This window comes from Xenopus laevis, chromosome 3L (genome assembly GCF_017654675.1).
Source record: "Xenopus laevis strain J_2021 chromosome 3L, Xenopus_laevis_v10.1, whole genome shotgun sequence".
Lineage (NCBI taxonomy): Eukaryota > Metazoa > Chordata > Amphibia > Anura > Pipidae > Xenopus > Xenopus laevis.
The window spans coordinates 15,473,048-15,474,943 of record NC_054375.1 but is presented as its reverse complement, the minus strand read 5'-3'; positions in this window follow the sequence as shown (position 1 = coordinate 15,474,943).

The window sequence follows — 1,896 nt, the reverse complement described above, 5'->3', positions numbered from 1 at the left end:
GTAAGAGGAGGTAAAAGAAAAACGAGTAGATCTCGAGATGTTTTCATGCTTTTTATTGTTTGCTTTATTAGTGAGAGAGAGGGGAGACTTTACGTGTCTGTGACTATTCATGTTATTGTTAATTAAGAATTATACAGTGATCATGCGATGGCTATTTAAAATGATTAATGTGGTATGATTAATGTTAGTGGTATTTAATTGTGTTTTTTTGTTGTTTATGTTTTATAAGTGTGTTTTATGTTCATACTTGTTGTTGTGTATCTGTAATCCTTCGGGCGAATGTTGTTTTTTTTTTTTTTTATTTTTTATTTTTTATAATTGTGACGGCGACGAATCATGCTTCGGGTCTTGATATTGTTGATCCTTTTTGTATGTCTACTATGTGTTTTTTGGGTAACGGGGAAATCAGGGTTCGTTCCGGAAGAAATGTTGTGTGTGAAAAACGTGTTATGTGTTTGTGTTAGTTTTTTATTTATATTTTTTTTTTTATTCATGTATGTGTGTGTGTGTGTTTGTGTTAGTTAAAACTATATACAGGAATACCTGTTCGAGAAGATAATGAAGATTATATATTGTGTTGTGTGTGTGTGTGTTTGTAATGTTTGTTTGTTATTTGTGTATTTGTTGTTATTGCAGGTTTAAAAAAGTGTAGTTTGGATTCTTGGGATCGAGCTGGCGGTACGGGACTGCGAAGCGAGTATTTTTGTTTTGTTTATTGTTGTTTTATATGCTCTTGTGAGTGTCCGCGGGCCGAACAGCGTTTAACTTTTGAAAATTAGAGTGTTCCTTGTGTTTTGTTTGTTTCAGCTAGGAATAATGGAATAGAGAATCGGTTTATTTTGTTTGGGTTTTTCGGGGACTGGGGATGATAAGAGGTGATCGGGGGTTAGATGGTGGGGTCTTTATGGCGGCAAGAAATTTTAATTGTTGCCAAGATGTTTTCATATATTAATGAAAGGAGTCGGAAGGTCGAATTTTGTGTGTATATGATTGATTAGGTCGGCGGGTATTATGACGGATTTTTATTTGTTTAAGGTAAACCTTTGGCGTCTAGGCGCGGAGTCATCGCCGCTCTGCACAGCTCGACACTTAGTAATGTGTGGACGGAAGGCACCACCAGGAGTGGAGCCTGCGGCTTATTTTGACTCACGCGGGGAAACTCACCTCGGCGGCACGGAAAGGATACAGATGGTAGACTACTTTTATGATTTTCTGTTGGGTGGATGGTGCAGTGGGTTCTTAGGTGTGGTGAGCGAATTTGTTCTTGGTTAAATTCCGATACGAAACCGAGACTGCTCCAGTGGGCTTAATAGTTATCTGGCGAGCGCGGGGTCGGCGTCAACTCTTAGAGGGAAAGTAGGCGTTTCAGACAGAGATCAGCAAATAAGGTTGTGATGCCTTAGATGTCCAGGGGTGCACGCGGATGACAACTGAAGGGATAGTGTGTCTACCCTGCGCGCAGGTGCGGGTACCCGCTGACCCAGTTCGTGTGATGGTGGGGATTGCATTTGTTTCCCAATAAGACGAGAAATTCCCCAAGGTAATGTGGGGTATAAGCTGCGTTGATGTAAGTGCTGGCCCTTTGTACACAAGGAACCAGTTGACAGCTACTAGCCGATTGGGATGGTTTGTTGATGGTCTCGTGGCTCGCCCGGGGGGTCGGCAGCGGGTGCGGGAGCGCGAGAAGAACGATCAATACTGTGACTATTAGAGTGAAGTAAAGTCAGTATACAGAAGGTTATCCGTAGGTGAACCTCGTAAGGATCATTAATCGGACCCCCTCAGCCCGGAGAGGAGGGGCAGGCGCCAGCCGGACTCCCGGGAGAGAGAGAGAGACCGGCGCTACCGGAGCGGGACGCCCACGGGGGGGGGTCGGCCGCCGAAAGGGACTGACGA